General features: G+C 45.8%; 1 protein-coding gene across 1 annotated transcript in view; it reads left to right on the top strand.

Annotated features, from left to right (window-relative positions):
• The window catches only part of LOC120979732 (solute carrier family 23 member 1-like), a 652,539-nt gene extending 632,277 nt beyond the window's left edge, over positions 1 to 20,262 (top strand). Inside the window, exon 12 of the mRNA XM_040408688.1 lies at positions 19,926 to 20,262. The gene's annotated coding sequence lies outside the window, so the exon portion shown is untranslated. The remainder of the gene's footprint in view (positions 1 to 19,925) is intronic.
• Positions 20,263 to 21,529: the final 1,267 nt, after the last annotated feature.

The following is a 21,529-nucleotide window of genomic DNA, read 5'->3' as shown; positions in this document are numbered from 1 at the left end:
AGGGAACATCTCTCTGAGTGGCACACACCCATGGTTAGAGAAATCTCCGAGGTACATGAGCTCACCGTACCACCAATAAGAGGAGTAGCATCAATAGCCATTACATGGATAGGAGTTGGTAAGGCAAACATAGGAATACCCAATCTTACAGCATACTCAGAGTCAATAAATCTAGCCGCTGAGCCAGAATCAATAAAGGCCTTACCCGGCCATTTATCTACTCCCAGAGAAATCGTAAAGGGTACCAAAAGCTTACATTTAAAAAATTCAGGGTGTACCTGGTCTTTAGGTTGCCTTGCCTTAGGAGCCTTGACAGAGAGGACCTTCTTAGGACATTGGTCGATCCAATGGTCAGGATCTCCACAGTAAAAGCATTCTCCACGTCTGCGGCGAAGATTCCCTCGGGTCATGCCAACCTGCATGGGTTCCTCGGTGGAGACCTCAGCATTGTCTCTGGGATAGGCCTCTGGCTGGACCACCATCTGGGAAGAGAACTGTTGTTCCTGTCGTCTCTCTCTAACCCGTCGGTCAAGTCGGACAACAAGGGTCATCATCTCCTCTAAGGTTTCTGGAAGTTGATAACTGACCAGAAGATCCTTTAAATTATCAGACAGACCTGACCTAAACTGACTCTTCAGGGCTGGTTCATTCCATCCTGAGGGGACACACCACCTTCTGAATTGGGTGCAATAATCCTCCGCAGGTAGATTGCCCTGAACCAGTGCCTTTAGAGCCGTCTCGGCTACTAGAGCCCTGTCTGGTTCATCATAGAGGGTACCTAGGGCCTGAAAGAACCCCTCCACAGAAGATAAACAACTGGCACCAGCAGGTAAAGAGAATGCCCAGTCCTGAGGATCACCCTGTAGTCGGGAAATGATAATGCCCACGCGTTGACTCTCGGGGCCAGAGGACATGGGGCGTAAACGGAAGTAAAGTTTGCAATTGTCCTTAAAAGAGAGAAACTTCTTCCGGTCACCAGAAAAGGGTTCTGGGAGCTTAATCTGGGGCTCAAAATGCGGACTGGAGGCCTGAGGAGTGAAAGAACCTTGCCCTAACTCAAAAGAACTGAGTTTTTCCCCTAACTCCTGCACCCTCTGCGTCAGATTAGAGACATAGTCAGGGTCACCAGAGGATTCATTATGCAGTGGTTATTGGGCCTGTTAATCTGTAACGGTCGCGTACACACACACACACAGGGGAGAGAGAAGTGACCACTGCGCTCCACCCTTACCCCTGGCCCTGCCTACTTGCCTCGTGAGTCCTAAAGACAGGGGACAACTGGACGGCAATCCCTAGCTTGGACTAAGTGCAGGGATGACAGACAGACAAACAACAGAACATGAACGGACCGAGTCAATACCAGGAAAGCTACAAAGTACAAATGGAGCAAGCAGAGAATTGTCAGGAGAAGCCGGGGTCATAAATACCAGGAGAGTCGTGTAGTACCAAAGGAGTCAGCAGAGGATCGTCAGCAGGAGGCCGGGGTCAGAATACCAGGAGAGCAGCAAAGTACACAAGGAGCAGGCAGAGGATTGTCAGGAATTTAGCAGGAGGTAAGTTCGCCAGGAAAGACAAAACCACAGGTGGAACCTAAATTAACAGGCAACCTGTGGCCAGCAGGCTGCCTGTATTTATAGTGGGGAGTGAGGGTCATGTGATGTGGCCAGCGTCACATGACCGACAGACCAACCAGTCGAGCACCGAGTGATCAGCTCGGCGCTCAAAGCAGACTTAAGAGCAGGGAGTCACCCAGCTAGTAAAGCCGCCCTGGGAACGAGGTCAAACACAGATCCTCATTTCCGAAGCTAAGCAGCAGGTCTGCGGCTAATGGGAGACCGAGTGCACCTTCGGAACCCCGTTACACCAGGAACCATTCAGGTTCAACACAGATATCTTCAAGTTTACTGAGAAGGTCTCCTGTATCCCTCATGTAGGAGGGTAGGGACTGCACAAAAGGGCATAGAAATTGGTCCACGTAAATACCACCATTTTGTGATAAGCTACCCACCCTAGAGATGATAGGTCGTCCCTTAATGGGGGAGGTCCCCTTGTGGACCTTCGGTAGACAATAGAAGGTAGCTGTAACTGGATGGCGGGGGTAAAGGAAATCATATTCCTTATAGCTGATCAAACTATCAGATTTGTCTTGCTGTAAAATCTGCCGTAGTGTCCCCTGTAGTCTGCCAATGGGATCACCAGGGAGGATTTCGTAACCAGTTTTGTCCTCGAGAATGGTCATACACATTTCTTTATAAGCTGAGGTGTCCATGATGACTATATTTCCTCCCTTATCTGAGGGATTGATGGTGAGGTTTTTAACTATCTCTAGGGCTTTAATGACATATCTCTCTTCCTTACTACAATTGTACCTAGAGGGAACAAAGCTGAGGGTGGAGAGTTCAGAGGTGGTGTGTTTAAGGAAGATATCAACACATGAGACGTCTCTTACAGGGGGCATCTTAGTGCTTTTATTTTTCAAAGAGGTGAATGGACCCACCCCTTCAGCATTAGTAGGTGTGCTATCAAGGTTATAGAGCAAGCGGACATCACTCAAAATCTCTACCGGGATGCCTAATTCTCTGCTTTCTTTCTTGTACCTCAGGTTGTGATACTTATGCCATCTAAGCTTTACGGGCAAAAAGGTGGAGGTCACGCGTCCAACAAAATAAGTCAAATCTAGTAGTCGGAACAAAAGAGAAGCCTCGTCTGAGTAATTTAATCTCGGTTTCGGTCAGGGGGTGAGAAGATAAATTAATAACTAATTTATCAGTGGTTGTTATAAATGCGTTGTTGATAATTGGGTATTCCGGCTCCTCAGTGAGTAATGCGCTCCCTGGTCTAAAAAAGGGGATGTTGAGGGTACGGGGGGCGAGGGTTGGGGGGCTGGTTAGCCTGTTGGTTATTCCTAAAGCGACCCCCATGTTACCTGGATCTAAAGCCTCCCCGTCCACGGCCTCTAGTTTTAGGATGTCTGTCCCTCTCAGTATCGGAGGCCTCAGTCTCAGTAGAGGAGAGGTGGGTGTTCTGAGCCGAGTCAGGGTTTGTTAGAAACAGATACACTTTATTCTCTTTAAAGTCCTTAAAGTACCGGTTAAATTGTTTATGTTTACGGTCTTTCAAGTGGTATTGGTAACGTTCAATGGTATTTTGTAGTTCGATTTTTTTTGTGGTCTCAATTTGTTCTATTAGACTACGTTCTGCTCACTCTAAGACAACCCTTTCTTCGTCCAGTAGCAGCTGCATAAATCGGAGTGAACTGGACGTATCGTCCCTTTCACACTTTTTAAGGAGGTTGGGACTCCTAATCCGATTGGCTGGAGTGAGGGCGATGTGGAGTCCCCGAGGCACAATACCTTGTCTAATGTAGTGCTGATATGCTCTTTATACACTCTGGTGAGTTCAGAAAATGCCCCGTTAGGGTAGGGGTGTACTTTTTCTGGACAAATGACTGCTCAGAGAAGACCACGTTGGCCTCGGTCAACCAGATATTCCTGTCTAAACCAGTGGTCAGAAAACCTGCCATACCCCAATAGAATCAAAACATGCAAATAAATTGGTCAATCAGGGACGGCGGGTAGTGATGTACCAGTACCCCAGTATCCCTGTTTAGGCCATGGTTTTTTCTCCTGCCAATTAATATCCCATTCTATGGTCTGCTTTGAGTTTTTTTTTACTATTCCCTCAGCACATTTGCATCTTAAAGATTGGAGTTGTAACACGTTTCTCGAATAAATGTTCGAGGCGCTCCCCCTCCCCCTTTTTGTGTTTTACCGTAGAAGTAATGTCCTCCTGTCTGGCCATCCATACCGTTCGTGGCCACCAGGAGGCGTTCTCTACACTCTGTGCCATACTGAGCACTTACTATGCTCTTTATTGGCTACATGTTACCGGCGGTCACCGCATCCTCTGTATACGTCACATTTTGATGATATTTTTGAGGCTACCTTATGCCTGGACATCCCTCTGGGTGGCAGTCCTATTGACCCGCCGGTACGAGCGCGCGCATGCGTGAATACGTCACCAGCTGGCGCCCGATCATGTGGTGACGGGAGCGCCGGCGCACCCTCTGAGGTCATCACCCGGCGCCCAGTCACGTGACGGGAAACGCAGAGTGCGTGCGCCCTGCCCGGCCACTCCTTACATTCTGGCTGTGTAGCCATAGATGCTGCCGGACTATCCACCTAAAGGGGACACCATTACCTTGGTGATCCCTTCTTCCTGGTATACAGCCATACACTAACCACGGTCACCAAATAGTAAGTGTCAGCTCCTCTCTCATTACTTACTGATGGGGCTGAGGTGCTTTTGTCACTATTCTTACTTGTTTTTTTCTGTTATGTGTTTTGTTCTAGGTTACACTCCATTGCTGTGCCGTACGCCTCCTCTGGTAATAACCATTTGATTTGTTTGCCCCGTGTCCCCTGAAGATTCTAGGGGCTCATATTGATGAAACGCATCGGGACACCCTTTTTTTCTTTTTTCGTCTGTATACCTTTGTAAGCTTTTTCAGCCCCCGGTTCTGGCACCTTTTCCATTTACGTTCTACACTCTGGACAGGGCCTTTTAGGGCCTTTTAGGGTCTCTAGAGTAGGACCAGGTTGCAGCCGGGGCCACCCCTTGCGGAGTTTTTTGGACCCAGTACCTAGGAGTCTATAGGGTGGACTAGGCCAAGTAGGGTTTGATAGGGTTAGTCGACACCCACTACCCTCCTCCCCCTTGGGCCTTACTAGCCACTCGCTAGTCTGTGTTATTATTTGTTTGTTCGTCTGTAGGGGCTTAATTTTACCTCTCTATACTATTAAAAGTTAAGTTTTATTTAGTGACTGCCCAACTTTCTAGTTTCTATTCCTCTCCTTGGCTATCCCTCCAAAAAGCCATTGTTTTTAAGTTTTTATTCATATTTATTGATGTTTTTAACCCTTTCATAATGCCCCAGTGTCCAGGTCAAAATTTACAAATCTGACATGTGTCACTTTATGTGGAAAAAACTTTGAAACACTTTTATTTATCCAAGCCATTCTGAGATTGTTTTCTCGTGACACATTGTACTTCATGACAGTCATAAATTTCAGAGTCAATATATTTCACCTTTATTTTTGAAAAAATCCCAAACTTACCAAAAAATTTGTAAAATTAGCAATTTTCAAAATTTCTATTTCTCTGCTTTTAAAACAGAAAGTGATACATTATAAACTATTTATCACTAATTTTTTTTTAGGACGTTAGAAGGCTTAGAAGTTTAGAAGCAATTCTTAAAAATTTTAAGAAAATTTCCAAAATCCCCTTTTTAAGAACCAGTTCAGGTATGAAGTCACTTTGCAGGGCTTACCTAGTGGAAACCACTCATAAATGACCTCATTGTAGAAACTAAGCCCCTCAAGTTACTCAAAACTGATTTTGAGGTGTTCCACAAGAATTAAAGGAAAATGGAGATTAAAATTCCAAATTTCACTTTTTTGCCAGATTTTTCATTTTAATAATTTTTTTTCTTTAACACATTGAGGGTTAACAGCCAAACAAAACTCAATATTTTTTACCCTGATTCTGCGGTTTACAGAAACACCCCTCATGTGGTCGCAAACTGATGTAAGGGCGCACGGCATGGCACAGAAGAAAAGGAGCGCCGTATGGCTTTTGGAAGGCAGATTTTGCTGAACTGGTTTTTAGATGGCATGTCCCATTTAAAGCCCCCCTGATGCACCCTTACAGTAGAAACTCCAAAAAGTGACCCCATTTTGGAAACTAGGAGATAAGGTGCCAGTTTTATTGGTACTATTTTGGGGTACATATGATTCACCAACTTTTGGCTGTGATATACGCCTGCTCTACCTAGTTGACAGCTTAATACATTTCACTAATTTTTCTGTTACATTTTCGGGTGACATTTAACAATTTTTGGCTGTGATAGACCCCTGCTCTACCTAGTAGACAGGTTAATAAATTTCACAAAATTGTCTGTTACATTCTTGGGTTGACATTTTAAAATTTTTGCCGTGAATAAACCTCTGCTCTGCATAGGTGACAGGGACCGAAATTTTAAAAAATAATCTGTTCCATTGGTGGGTGACATTAACCCATTTCTGGCAATGAAAAACCCCTGCTCTGCATAGGTGACAGGGACTTAAAATTCATCTTTAATTGGCCCTTTCATTCGATCCTTTTGCTTCAATAACTTGTCCCACATTTCCGCTTCATCCCATTGCAGCCATTGAACTCCCTTGGATGAGGTCTCCCTTTCTCATGCTCCCTCTCCGGCGTCGAACCCTGATTCGCCGATAACCGTGATCAACATGGTAGGCTCAGAAAAGAACATTGAAAGTTGATAGAGAAGATATCCAAATGGATCGCGGACGTCACAGGGACGTGCGATCAGGCAGAAGTTATCTAGAGTCAACAAAGCGGCAGCATTTTCTTCAGTCTCAGGAAACTTCTAGCAGCTTGGAAAATGTAGCAAAAGTGACCCACGCCTGTATTTCACGCGCATTACGCGAATATTACATTGCCGATTTTTCGCAATCAAGAAAATAATCTCGAATTCGTGATTATATGATGAATATTCGCGCAAATATTTGTGAAATATCACAAATTTTAATATAGCCCCTGCCGCTCATCACTAGTCATTTATTAAGACTGTTGTTTTAGACACCGGTCTTAATAACCCCTATATCTGACGGTGGATTCGCCGAAGTTATGAAGAGGCGCACCTACACATAACTTCTGCACATCCAGTGCCAGTTCTACATGTAAGACAGCTTCCTAGCTGGCTTACATTTAGACTCTTTTCTACGCCTAAAACAGGTGTAAAAAAAGATGAATGAGACGGGCCTGCCGGCACATCCCCTACCCCTTCCACGTCACGTCCACTTTTTTAGACCTAGCGTGAGTGGAAAAAGTCATAGATTGCCTCTCTCCATTCACTTTTATGGGACTTACTTGGCTATTTTTGGAAGTCCCATACAAGTAAATTGAGATAGCATTACATGCATAGCCTCCTCTCCATTCAGTTAGGTGAGATGAGGCCCCCTACTTGAGATAGTAGCAGGTTCAAGAGGTTAGACCCACACCTATTGAACGTTTTTTTTACATAAACTTGCTATAAATGTCCAGATTGGGCAAATCCTTGAGGATATTACATCAGAGTGATTGCCAGGAGTTCACGTCCATCCCTGTGAATTGGTGTGCTATGAGGGTTGGTATGCCTACCAGAAAACCCCCGACTACTGGACTTGTCAGAATATCTAAAAATCTAGCCAATCAGGTTTCTTACTCTGTCTGACTTTGTGTGATACACGATCCAGGTACTACACAGACTCACATCTGGGCCATAGAATAATCTGCAGTAGAAGGTCCGGGTGAACTCAAATGCCAGGCTTATAAAGGGGTTCCCTCACTGGCATTTATCGTGTAGACAAATTTAATACAATACACTTAATAATGTATTGGGTTTGTTCATATTGCCTCCTTTGCTGGTGTGATTCATTATTCCATTACCTTATACACTGCTCGTATACAGGGGTTATGACCACCCTGCAGTCCAGCAGTGGTGGAACTGCTTGCACACTATAGGAAAAGGGGCCAGTTTCTCTAGCAGCCAGGACTGCAGGAGTGCACATAAGCATGCATGCATACGAGCTCCTGTCCCAGCCACATCATATCTGCGCTGCAGCCGTAGCCATAGCCCCTGGAAATGAGCCGTTTATAATGAGAGGGAAAAATTAATCAAGCTAGCAAAGGAGGGACTATGGACAATCACAATACATTAGCAAATGCCTGGTATTAACTTCATCTATATGATAAATGCCATTTGGTGAAGTGAGACATTTTAATATATTTAGTGGCATTTTCAGAATTGATTATACCATTTACATATGGATGTTTCTTTAGATCTTTGTATCTGCACAATAAAGTTATGAACTGATTGCAACCAATCTATTGGAGACCTCATTCATTTTCTTTCTTCTTGATTATCAACTCTGGCTTGTCTTGGATTTAACCTTTTGTGTACTGCATTCATTGTGCTTTGTCCCTCTTCGTTTCTGACCCTGCTTGCTGTCTCTTCTTTTTTCCAACCTGATCATTCTGGAGGGTTTGCTACTTATGTGCCCACACCAGGGTTCTGTTATCATCTCTGCAGGTGTACTATGGCTCACTAGCAGCCAAATCCATCCTGCCTTGAAGTGGACCTGCCTTGAAGTAGGGTATACTAGCTGTGGACCAGACAGGGACTCTAGTACGTTCTAACAGTAATGTTAGCAAAATGTGTTTAATAACAGTTAAAATACTTACTACAGAATTCATCGGGGGTAATGGAATTTGAACAAACTTGTTGCAGCAATAGCATACTTAAAATAAAATCAGATGCATACAGTATAATCACAATCAAAAGTTGTAAATAGCTCTTGTGCAGTGAATTTGTAAGAAATCTATGGAATGTTGGAGACCACGTACAGTAACCACGTACTGCTCTTAGCTGTCTTTGGCAGTACCATAGACTTTAAATTGAATGGCAATGCACATGCACTAATGTCATTTGACTGACACAGAGGACGTGGACCTCTAGTCTCATGATCATAGAGGTCACAATGATGAGACCTGCACTAATCAGATTTTTATCACCTATCCTGTAAGGGCCTCTATTCCTTTAAGGAGAATAGATTTTAAAGGATCATCTACAGGTGAAACTCGAAAAATTGTGCAAAGTTCATTTATTTCAGTAATGCAACTTAAAAGGTGAAACTAATATATACGGTATGAGATAGACTCATTACATGCAAAGCGAGATATTTCAAGTCTTTATTTGTTATAATATGGATGATTATGGCTTACAGCTTATGAAACCCCAAAGTCACAATCTCAGGTACCCTTTGCTCAGGGGGTATGGATTAATTAGCTGACTAGAGTGTGACACTTTGAGCCTAGAATATTGAACCTTTTCACAAAATAATAATTTTAAGCTGCATTAATGAAATTCCTTTTAATTTGCATTACTGAAATAAATTGACTTTTGCACAATATTCTAATTTTTCGAGTTTCACCTGTAGGTAGTGTTGAGCGAACAGTTCGAGCATAGTTCGGGTCCGTACCGAATTTTGGGGTGTTCGTGACACGGACCCGAACCCGAACTTTTTCGTAAAAGTTCGGGTTCGGGTTCGTCGTTCGGCATGTATTTTGGCGCATTTTGCAAAGCAGCCAATCAACATGCATCATACTACTTGCCCTAAGATGCCATCGCAGCCATGCCTACTATTGGCAAGGCTGTGATTGGCCAAGTGCAGCATGTGACTCAGCCTCTTTATAAGCTTGTGCGCACGTCGGGACGTGCTCACTCCCGATGTGAATAGAACAGGGATAGACGCAGCTGATGCTAGGGCGAGAATAGGCAGGGATAATTGAATAACTGGAAGCAAATTTCTCTCCTCCACCTGTGATTCATCTGAACAACTGCAGCTGAGCTGCTTTTTTGATAGGGATTGGCTATTTTTAGAGTGGCCAGAGTGATTTTTCCATCCACATGTACCTGGGCTGACCGCCGACCGCCATTTTGCGACTTGTAGTGCTGCAGCAGAAGCTGCCACAGTGTGCATTCCAAAGCTCCAAGGCTATTTTTTTTAAAGGTTGTGCAGACCATTTTGTGGCACATGTTACTGGGCTGATAGGCGGCGGCCATCTTGGGACTAGTGCTGCAGCACAATCTCTCCCAACGTCCATTAATCACTTGTAATAGTGGTCTGTGCCATAGAAATCCTACATCAGGGACTTGGGTGTGCTTGTGTCACCCCTACTAATACCAGTCCACCTGTAATCCATACAGTGAAAAGCCATAAAGTATTCCAGCGAGGGAATTTTTATTTTATTTAAAAAAGGCCAAGTTAGTTTATCTGGCGTTCAATATACTAGATACAGTTAGGCCTGCGTTTCATACATCTGGAATTAGCAAACTAATGTGCTGGGGTTGGGAAAACATATATGTACCCATACTAGAATCTGTCAAAGAAAGCGGTACTCACATATAACAGTCATTCCATCTGTAATCCATACAGTCAAAAGACTGAAAGTATTCCAGTGAGGGAATTTTTTTTATTTAAAAAAGGCCAAGTTAGTTTATCTGGCGTTCAATATACTAGATACAGTTAGGCCTGCGTTTCATACATCTGGAATTAGCAAACTAATGTGCTGGGGTTGAGAAAACATATATGCACCCATACTAGAATCTGTCAAAGAAAGCGGTACTCACATATAACAGTCATTCCATCTGTAATCCATACAGTCAAAAGACTGAAAGTATTCCAGTGAGGGGATTTTTTTTATTTAAAAAAGGCCAAGTTAGTTTATCTGGCGTTCAATATACTAGATACAGTTAGGCCTGCGTTTCATACATCTGGAATTAGCAAACTAATGTGCTGGGGTTGGGAAAACATATATGTACCCATACTAGAATCTGTCAAAGAAAGCGGTACTCACATATAACAGTCATTCCATCTGTAATCCATACAGTCAAAAGACTGAAAGTATTCCAGTGAGGGAATTTTTTTTTTATTTAAAAAAGGCCAAGTTAGTTTATCTGGCGTTCAATATACTAGATACAGTTAGGCCTGCGTTTCATACATCTGGAATTAGCAAACTAATGTGCTGGGGTTGGGAAAACATATATGTACCCATACTAGAATCTGTCAAAGAAAGCGGTACTCACATATAACAGTCATTCCATCTGTAATCCATACAGTCAAAAGACTGAAAGTATTCCAGTGAGGGAATTTTTTTTATTTAAAAAAGGCCAAGTTAGTTTATCTGGCGTTCAATATACTAGATACAGTTAGGCCTGCGTTTCATACATCTGGAATTAGCAAACTAATGTGCTGGGGTTGGGAAAACATATATGTACCCATACTAGAATCTGTCAAAGAAAGCGGTACTCACATATAACAGTCATTCCATCTGTAATCCATACAGTCAAAAGACTGAAAGTATTCCAGTGAGGGAATTTTTTTTTTATTTAAAAAAGGCCAAGTTATTTTATCTGGCGTTCAATATACTAGATACAGTTAGGCCTGCGTTTCATACATCTGGAATTAGCAAACTAATGTGCTGGGGTTGGGAAAACATATATGTACCCATACTAGAATCTGTCAAAGAAAGCGGTACTCACATATAACAGTCATTCCATCTGTAATCCATACAGTCAAAAGACTGAAAGTATTCCAGTGAGGGAATTTTTTTTATTTAAAAAAGGCCAAGTTAGTTTATCTGGCGTTCAATATACTAGATACAGTTAGGCCTGCGTTTCATACATCTGGAATTAGCAAACTAATGTGCTGGGGTTGGGAAAACATATATGTACCCATACTAGAATCTGTCAAAGAAAGCGGTACTCACATATAACAGTCATTCCATCTGTAATCCATACAGTCAAAAGACTGAAAGTATTCCAGTTAGGGAATTTTTTTTATTTAAAAAAGGCCAAGTTAGTTTATCTGGCGTTCAATATACTAGATACAGTTAGGCCTGCGTTTCATACATCTGGAATTAGCAAACTAATGTGCTGGGGTTGGGAAAACATATATGTACCCATACTAGAATCTGTCAAAGAAAGCGGTACTCACATATAACAGTCATTCCATCTGTAATCCATACAGTCAAAAGACTGAAAGTATTCCAGTGAGGGGATTTTTTTTATTTAAAAAAGGCCAAGTTAGTTTATCTGGCGTTCAATATACTAGATACAGTTAGGCCTGCGTTTCATACATCTGGAATTAGCAAACTAATGTGCTGGGGTTGGGAAAACATATATGTACCCATACTAGAATCTGTCAAAGAAAGCGGTACTCACATATAACAGTCATTCCATCTGTAATCCATACAGTCAAAAGACTGAAAGTATTCCAGTGAGGGAATTTTTTTTATTTAAAAAAGGCCAAGTTAGTTTATCTGGCGTTCAATATACTAGATACAGTTAGGCCTGCGTTTCATACATCTGGAATTAGCAAACTAATGTGCTGGGGTTGGGAAAACATATATGTACCCATACTAGAATCTGTCAAAGAAAGCGGTACTCACATATAACAGTCATTCCATCTGTAATCCATACAGTCAAAAGACTGAAAGTATTCCAGTGAGGGAATTTTTTTTTTATTTAAAAAAGGCCAAGTTAGTTTATCTGGCGTTCAATATACTAGATACAGTTAGGCCTGCGTTTCATACATCTGGAATTAGCAAACTAATGTGCTGGGGTTGGGAAAACATATATGTACCCATACTAGAATCTGTCAAAGAAAGCGGTACTCACATATAACAGTCATTCCATCTGTAATCCATACAGTCAAAAGACTGAAAGTATTCCAGTGAGGGGATTTTGCTTATAAAAAATAATATATTTCATTGTGGTGCGAGTTGAATCGCAACAATGAAGAAAAATACTATTAAGGGACGAGGACGCGGTCGTGGTGGTGTCCGTGGAGCCTCTGTTGCTGGTAGAGGACGTGGCCGTTTGGCCCCAGGCGCACACAGTAGGGAACGAACTCCCTCAACTAGCCGGCAGAATGTACCGCAATATCTCGTGGGGCCCAATGCCGCTCTTAGGATGGTAAGGCCTGAGCAGGTACAGGCATTAATCGATTGGGTGGCCGACAGTGCTTCCAGCACGTTCACCACATGGTCTTCCACCCAGTCTTCTGCGGAAAGCGCACAGGTGGCACCTGAAAACCAAGCCCATCAGTCTGTCACATCACCCCCAAGCATATCAGGGAAACGGTCTGAGCCACAAGTTATGCAGCAGTCTCTTCTTCTGTTTGAAGACTCTGCTTCCAGGGTTTCCCAGGGGCGTCCACCTAGCCCTTCCCCAGTGGAGGAAGACATACCATGCACTGACGCACAACCACTTATGTCTCCAGATGAAGAGGACATGGGAATACCACCACAGCAGAGTCACCGACTCTCTGATGATGACGAAACACAGGTGCCCACTGCCGCGTCTTTTTGCAGTGTGCAGACTGAACAGGAGGAGGTCAGGGAGGGAGACTGGGTGGAAGACGATGCAGAGGACGATGAGGTCTTAGACCCCACATGGACTGAAGGTCGTGGCGATGACTTTCACAGTTCAGAGGAAGAGGTAGTGGTGAGACCGAGACAACAGCGAAGCCAAAGAGGGAGCAGGGGGCCAAAGCAGACGAGCCGCCGCCCCAGAGTTCGCCTGCTACTGGACATCGCCAACAGGGACCCAGCCCCACAAGGGCAGCTTCAAAGAGTTCCCTGGCATGGCACTTCTTTAAACAATGTCCTACCGACAAGACCCGAGTGACTTGCACGCTCGGCCATCAGAGCCTGAGGCGAGGCATTAACGTTCTGAACCTCAGCACAACCTGCATGACCAGGCATCTACATGCAAAGCATGAACTGCAGTGGGGTACACACCTTAAAAACCAGGCACTCGCTGAGGCTCCCCCTGCTCCCTCTACCGCTGCTGCCTCGGCTTCCGCCTCGAGAGGAATGTTGCCACCTGCCGAGCAGCAAACAGAGGATGTGCCACCGACATCACCACCACCGCCACCGTCAACTAGCGTCTCCACTATATCACACAGCAGCGTTCAGCTCTCAATATCTCAAACCTTAGAGAGGAAGTGCAAATTCCCCCCGAGTCACCCTCGAGCCCTTGGCCTGAACGCCAGCATTTCTAAACTGCTGGCCTTTGAAATGCTGTCATTCCGGCTGGTGGACACAGACAGCTTCAAACAGCTGATGGCCATGGCTGTCCCGCAGTATGTGGTTCCCAGCCGCCACTACTTCTCCAAGACAGCCGTGCCTTCCCTGCACATGCAAGTGTCCGATAAAATCAAGTGTGCACTGCGCAACGCCATTTGTGGCAAGGTCCACCTAACCACAGATACGTGGACCAGTAAGCACGGCCAGGGACGCTATATCTCACTAACTGCACACTGGATGAATGTAGTGGCGGCTGGGCCCCCGGCGGACAGTTCCTTGGCGCACGTCCTTCCGCCCCCTAGGATCGCAGGGCATCATTCTCTGCCTCCTGTAGCCTCCTCCTCCTACTCGGCTTCCTCCTCCACTGCTTCCACCAGCTCATCCGGTCAGCCACACACCTTCACCACCAACTTCAGCACAGCCCGGGGTAAACGTCAGCAGGCCATTCTGAAACTCATATGTTTGGGGGACAGGCCCCACAGCGCAAAGGAGTTGTGGCGGGGTATTGAACAACAGACCGACGAGTGGTTTCTGCCGGTGGGCCTCAAGCCAGGCCTGGTGGTATGCGATAATGGGCGAAATCTCGTGGCAGCTCTGGGACTAGCCGGTTTGACGCACATCCCTTGCCTGGCGCATGTGCTGAACTTGGTGGTGCAGAGGTTCATTCACCACTACCCCAACATGTCAGAGCTGCTGCATAAAGTGCGGGCCGTCTGTGCGCGCTTCCGCCGTTCACATCCTGCCGCTGCTCGCCTGTCTGCGCTACAGCGGAACTTCGGCCTTCCCGCTCACCGCCTCATATGCGACGTGCCCACCCGGTGGAACTCCACCTTGCACATGCTGGAGAGACTGTGCGAGCAGCAGCAGGCCATAGTGGAGTTTCAGCTGCAGCACGCTCGCGTCAGTCGTACTGCCAAACAGCACCACTTCACCACCAATGATTGGGCCTCCATGCGAGACCTGTGTGCCCTGCTGCGCTGTTTCGAGTACTCCACCAACATGGCCAGTGGCGATGACACTGTTATCAGCGTTACAATACCACTTCTATGTCTCCTTGAGAAAACACTTAGGGCAATGATGTTAGAGGAGGTGGCCCAGGTGGAGGAGGAGGAGGAGGATGAGGGCTCGTTTCTAACACTTTCGGGCCAGTCTGTTCGAAGTGGCTCAGAGGGAGGTTTGTTTAAGCAGCAGAGGACAGGTTCACAAGTCGCCAGCCAAGGCACTGTACTGGAGGACGAGGAGGATGAGGAGGAGGAGGTGGAGGGGGACGAGGATGACGCAAGTTCACAGCGGGGTGGCAGCCCAGGCCCATCACTGGTGCGTGGCTGGGGGGATACGGTGGACGATGACGATACGCCTCCCACAGAGGACAGCTTGTCCTTACCCATGGGTAGCCTGGCCCACATGAGCGAATATATGCTCCAATGCCTGTGCAACGACAGCAGAGTTGCCCACGTTTTAACGTGTGCAGACTACTGGGTGGCCACCCTGCTGGATCCCCGGTATAAAGACAATGTGCCCACTTTAATTCCTGAACTGGAGCGCGACCGTAAGATGCGCGAGTACAAGCGCACGCTGATAGAGGCGCTCTTGAGAGCATTCCCACATGTCACAGGGGAACAGGTGGAAGGTGAAGGCAGAGGAGTGGCAAGAGGTCGCCAACGCAGCTGTGTCACGGCCAGCTCATCTGAGGGCAGGGTTAGCATGGCAGAAATGTGGAAAAGTTTTGTCTCCACGCCACAGCTATCTGCACCGACACCTGATACGGAACGTGTTAGCAGGAGGCAGCATTTCACTAACATGGTTGAACAGTATGTCTGCACACCCCTCCACATCCTGACGGATGGTTCGGCCCCATTCAACTACTGGGTTTCGAAATTGTCCACGTGGCCAGAGTTAGCATGTTATGCCTTGGAGGTGCTTTCCTGCCCGGCGGCCAGCGTTTTATCTGAACGCGTATTCAGCACGGCAGGGGGCGTCATTACTGACAAGCGCAGCCGCCTGTCCACAGCCAACGTGGACAAGCTGACCTTCATAAAGATGAACCAGGCATGGATCCCACAGGACCTGTCCCTCCCTTGTGCAGAGTAGTCCTTATTAACTGCCTAAAACATGTCTTGTTGTGCTACGGGCCACTTCTTTATTTGATACAAATTTTATGAAACCCACAGTTGAATGAAACTCTTCTCTGTCTGGGCGCCGGGGCCTAACCAGATGAAAGTGGCCGGTTAAACTAACGGGTGACATGAAGCCATAACCTCTGCCATGCTACCTCTGTCTTCTGTCTGGGTGCTGAGGCCTAAGTCAAATAAAGCGGTCTTCTGCTGTGCTGGGGGATATGAAGCTAATCTCTGACCTCTCTCCTCTGTCTGGGTCCAAAGGCCTAAATCACTGAAAGAGGCCTTCTCCTGTGGTGTGTGATATGATGCCAGAATATGTGCTGTGGGGCCTCTCTCCTCTTCCTGGGTGCAGGGGTCAAAGAAACTAAATTGTGGCCTACTCCTGTGGTGGTTGATATGATGCCTGATTCTCTGATGTGGAACCTCTCTCCTCTGTTTGGGTGAAGGGGTCAAAGTAACTAAATGGTGGCTTCTCCTGTGGTGGCTGATATGATGCCAGAATATGTGCTGTGGTGCCTCTCTCCTCTTCCTGGGTGCAGGGGTCAAAGTAACTAAATGGTGGCTTCTCCTGTGGTGGCTGATATGATGCCAGAATATGTGCTGTGGGGCCTCTCTCCTCTTCCTGGGTGCAGGGGTCAAAGTAACTCAATGGTGGCTTCTCCTGTGGTGGCTGATATGATGCCAGAATATGTGCTGTGGTGCCTCTCTCCTCTGTCTGGGTCCAAAGGCCTAAATCACTGAAAGAGGCCTTCTCCTGTGGTGTGTGATATGATGCCTGAATATGTGCTGTGGTGCCTCTCTCCTCTTCCTGGGTGCGGGGGTCAAAGTAACTCAATGGTGGCTTCTCCTGTGGTGGCTGATATGATGCCAGAATATGTGCTGTGGTGCCTCTCTCCTCTTCCTGGGTGCGGGGGTCAAAGTAACTCAATGGTGGCTTCTCCTGTGGTGGCTGATATGATGCCAGAATATGTGCTGTGGGGCCTCTCTCCTCTTCCTGGGTGCAGGGGTCAAAGTAACTCAATGGTGGCTTCTCCTGTGGTGGTTAGTATGATGCCAGAATATGTGCTGTGGGGCCTCTCTCCTCTTCCTGGGAGCAGGGGTCAAAGTAACTCAATGGTGGCTTCTCCTGTGGTGGCTGATATGATGCCAGAATATGTGCTGTGGTGCCTCTCTCCTCTTCCTGGGTGCGGGGGTCAAAGTAACTCAATGGTGGCTTCTCCTGTGGTGGCTGATATGATGCCAGAATATGTGCTGTGGGGCCTCTCTCCTCTTCCTGGGTGCAGGGGTCAAAGTAACTCAATGGTGGCTTCTCCTGTGGTGGTTAGTATGATGCCAGAATATGTGCTGTGGGGCCTCTCTCCTCTTCCTGGGTGCAGGGGTCAAAGTAACTCAATGGTGGCTTCTCCTGTGGTGGCTGATATGATGCCAGAATATGTGCTGTGGGGCCTCTCTCCTCTTCCTGGGTGCAGGGGTCAAAGTAACTCAATGGTGGCTTCTCCTGTGGTGGCTGATATGATGCCAGAATATGTGCTGTGGTGCCTCTCTCCTCTGTCTGGGTCCAAAGGCCTAAATCACTGAAAGAGGCCTTCTCCTGTGGTGTGTGATATGATGCCTGAATATGTGCTGTGGTGCCTCTCTCCTCTTCCTGGGTGCGGGGGTCAAAGTAACTCAATGGTGGCTTCTCCTGTGGTGGCTGATATGATGCCAGAATATGTGCTGTGGTGCCTCTCTCCTCTTCCTGGGTGCGGGGGTCAAAGTAACTCAATGGTGGCTTCTCCTGTGGTGGCTGATATGATGCCAGAATATGTGCTGTGGGGCCTCTCTCCTCTTCCTGGGTGCAGGGGTCAAAGTAACTCAATGGTGGCTTCTCCTGTGGTGGTTAGTATGATGCCAGAATATGTGCTGTGGGGCCTCTCTCCTCTTCCTGGGTGCAGGGGTCAAAGTAACTCAATGGTGGCTTCTCCTGTGGTGGCTGATATGATGCCAGAATATGTGCTGTGGTGCCTCTCTCCTCTTCCTGGGTGCGGGGGTCAAAGTAACTCAATGGTGGCTTCTCCTGTGGTGGCTGATATGATGCCAGAATATGTGCTGTGGTGCCTCTCTCCTCTGTCTGGGTCCAAAGGCCTAAATCACTGAAAGAGGCCTTCTCCTGTGGTGTGTGATATGATGCCTGAATATGTGCTGTGGTGCCTCTCTCCTCTTCCTGGGTGCGGGGGTCAAAGTAACTCAATGGTGGCTTCTCCTGTGGTGGCTGATATGATGCCAGAATATGTGCTGTGGTGCCTCTCTCCTCTTCCTGGGTGCGGGGGTCAAAGTAACTCAATGGTGGCTTCTCCTGTGGTGGCTGATATGATGCCAGAATATGTGCTGTGGGGCCTCTCTCCTCTTCCTGGGTGCAGGGGTCAAAGTAACTCAATGGTGGCTTCTCCTGTGGTGGTTAGTATGATGCCAGAATATGTGCTGTGGGGCCTCTCTCCTCTTCCTGGGTGCAGGGGTCAAAGTAACTCAATGGTGGCTTCTCCTGTGGTGGCTGATATGATGCCAGAATATGTGCTGTGGTGCCTCTCTCCTCTTCCTGGGTGCGGGGGTCAAAGTAACTCAATGGTGGCTTCTCCTGTGGTGGCTGATATGATGCCAGAATATGTGCTGTGGTGCCTCTCTCCTCTTCCTGGGTGCAGGGGTCAAAGTAACTAAATGGTGGCTTCTCCTGTGGTGGTTGATATGATGCCTAATTCTCTGCTGTGAAACCTCTCTCCTCCATCTGGGTGTAGGGGTCAAAGTCTTTCAAAGTCGCCTTCTCCTGTGCTGATTGATATAAAGCTGATGGTTGTGCCATCTGACATGGTTGCCAGGGTCTGATTCAATGGGGGCCTACTCCTGTGGTGGGTGATCTAAATGCCTGATTCTCTGCTGTGAAACCTCTCTCCTCCGTCTGGGTGTAGGGTTCAAAGTCTTTCAAAGTCGCCTTCTCCTGTGCTGATTGATATGAAGCTGATGGTTGTGCCATCTGACATGGTTGCCGGGGTCCCATTAAATTGGGGCCTACTCCTGTGGTGGGTGATCTAAATGCCTGATTCTCTGCTTTGAAACCTCTCTCCTCCGTCCGGGTGTAGGGGTCAAAGTCTGTCAAAGTCGCCTTCTCCTGTGCTGATTGATATAAAGCTTATGCTTGTGCCATCTGACATGGTTGCCGGGGTCTGATTCAATGGTGGCCTACTCCTGTGGTGGGTGATCTAAATGCCTGATTCTCTGCTGTGTAACCTCTCTCCTCCGTCTGGGTGTAGGGGTCAAAGTAACTAAATGGTGGCCTACTCCTGTGGTGGGTGATATGATGCCTGGTTCTCTGCTGTGGGACCTCTCTCCTTTGTCTGGGTGCTGTGGTCAAAATAATAGTAAGTGACCTTCTCCATTGGTGGGTGACTTGAAGCCTGATTCTGTGCTATGGGACCTCTCTCCAATTAATATTGTTTAATTTTTATTTATTTTATGTTAACTCATCATTTCCCTATCTACATTTGTTTGCAGGGGATTTAACTACATTTTGCTGCCTTTTGCAGCCCTCTAGCCCTTTCCGGGTGTGTTTTACAGCCTTTTTAGTGCCCAAAAGTTCGGGTCCCCATTGACTTCTATGGGGTTCGGGTTCGGGATGAAGTTCGGGTCGAGTTCGGATCCCGAACCCGAACATTTTTCGAAAGTTCGGCCGAACTCGTCGAACCCGAACATCCAGGTGTTCGCTCAACTCTACCTGTAGGTGATGTGTAAATGTTGTTTAGAATATTTTAGTGCATACATACAGTACATTTGAAATGCATTCACCTGAATATGTTGAAAATGTCATCAATGTATGAGTAAATATTGGTAGCACAATGCTGTTGGTATAGCTTTCATTTAGAATATGCCATTAAAACATCAGATGCGGAGCCTTCCTCGCCTGAATCAACACTGAATGACCTTCATTACCATGCAGTGAGTATGACATCTACCTAAGCATCTGATCATAGGATGTTGCTCTCCAACCTTCTTGCATGTTTTGGCTAGCAACCAGCATAAGTGCAATAAATCATTTGCTCAGCAAAGAAATGAAGATCTTGTTTTCTTATTTCCGCTTAGGTTCAGATGAAGAAAGGGGAACTTCTGCTTGGCATAAACAAATGCATGCAGGGAAAACTAATGGCAGTGTAGGACAATCTTGTTATGATCTGCCTTTTCTCACAAAATACCTAAGAAGGCTTTCATGGACTCGATACATTCCATTCTTGCCAGCATTTCAGATGGATAGGAAGTAACTGCCCTGCTCCAACACACTGTGTTTCCTAAGCCACATCTACAGGCCACGTGTTTCAGATGTCCCTTTTACTAGAAGCACGAAGAACGTCATCAGTGCTGCAACTACATTAACACAGATTTTTGTTCTCTTTACTAGTGATTTAGTAGGTGATTTAGTAGGCTTACAACTGTTTAGGTTCAGTTGTTTTTTCCCCATTCAATGACATGCACAATTATTATTTTATTATCTAGCATAATTTATATTTTATTGATAAAACAAAAGCCAAATAAATCTGAATAAAATTGTATCTCTAATGATGTGTAAGATGAAAATTACTTTAGTACTATTTTCTGAGAAGTGCTTATTAATTTGACATAGGAGGGACCATTTATATGTTTTTAATTCAATAAATACCTCGAAAGATCAGATTCCACTGTTTTATGCCACTACATAATATGCAGTAGCATGCAATGCTGCATGCAACTTCTCTGTGTCTGAATAAATTTGAACATATTCCAAGGTATAGCCGCAGGGGTGCCATATTACATAGATCCTGAAAGTAGTCATGTGCATCTGTTAATACACATACTATTCATTCATATACAGTATGTCTTCCACAGTGCTATACATAATTCTTCATTCAACATTTCAATGAATGTATCCTAGGATTAAATCCCCAACATGCAATGCTGAGCGAGAGTTATGCAAATTAGCTACCTCCCAGAGGAAAAAAGACTGTCTCATATCTACCAAAATATGGAACAGCCACTGCATGCTGCAGTTTGTGTCCAGGTGATTCAGTTGCCGGATCAGGTGGCCTCATCATAGTGCTGTCGATGTGAAATTAACTTGTATTCTATTGTCAGGGACAGTGAAGGGAAAGGTTAGGATTACAAAGAAGAAATGTGTATGTAGAATAGGGACAAGCAGGGAAGTAGAGAGCCAGGAAGAGAGAAGACAGGAGCTGTGGCTACTGTGCCTCCTAACAGAACTGCAGCTGCTGCATGCATATATCAAAGGCAGCTACCTACAAGAAAATACTTTCATTTTTCCCCCATTTTCACAGAAATACTTTTTTTTGTGTGGATCAATTTAATTAACCAGCATATATACATGATTACTGCAGCAAAAAACACATCGTAATAACAGCAATCTACCTATGAGTGCTAACATGAAATTGCACGTTAAGCCTCTAACCATTTCCATGAATTCCATTTACACACGGTTGCAATTTAATGTTTTTATTTAATTTTTTTCGGTGGGGGGGGGGGGCGATTTCAATGTCATTAACCATCCTACGTGATTGCTGCAGCAAAAAACATGGTATAGCAGCAATCTACCTGTGAGTGTTAAGGTGAAATTGAGCGTCAAGCCTCAGTTGTCCGTTTATGTGAAGTGAATTCCATTTCCACACAGTTGGAATTTTTTATATTTTTTTTTATCTGTT

Source organism: Bufo bufo, chromosome 1, assembly GCF_905171765.1.
Source record: "Bufo bufo chromosome 1, aBufBuf1.1, whole genome shotgun sequence".
Taxonomy (NCBI): domain Eukaryota; kingdom Metazoa; phylum Chordata; class Amphibia; order Anura; family Bufonidae; genus Bufo; species Bufo bufo.
This window is presented reverse-complemented; position numbering and strand designations above follow the sequence as displayed.